Genomic DNA, 244 nt, shown 5'->3' with positions numbered 1-244 from the left:
ACGGAGAAAGTGAGGGAGAAAGAGGGAGAAAGGGGAGAAAGGGGAGAGAGAGAGAGAGAGAGAGAAAAAACTTCTCACGAAAGTTGGTTGTGGAAGTGGTTCCCCTCATTCGGTAACCGATTCCGCCGCCGTGTTGCCTGTGGTGACCATCAAGCTCTCATTTATATTCGTGGAAACGCAGAGTCTTTTTTCTGCTTTCTCCTCCCCGTTTGGTCGCTCCTTGGCACTCCGAAGGATGGGCTTT

General features: G+C 50.8%; 1 protein-coding gene across 2 annotated transcripts in view; it reads left to right on the top strand.

Annotated features, from left to right (window-relative positions):
• The window catches only part of LOC131883063 (glutamate-gated chloride channel-like), a 36,517-nt gene that overhangs the window by 28,398 nt on the left and 7,875 nt on the right, over positions 1-244 (top strand). The window lies entirely within an intron of this gene.

This window comes from Tigriopus californicus, chromosome 1 (assembly GCF_007210705.1).
Source record: "Tigriopus californicus strain San Diego chromosome 1, Tcal_SD_v2.1, whole genome shotgun sequence".
Lineage (NCBI taxonomy): Eukaryota > Metazoa > Arthropoda > Copepoda > Harpacticoida > Harpacticidae > Tigriopus > Tigriopus californicus.
The sequence above is the reverse complement of the archived record's forward strand: the minus strand, read 5'-3'. Positions and strand labels throughout refer to the sequence as shown.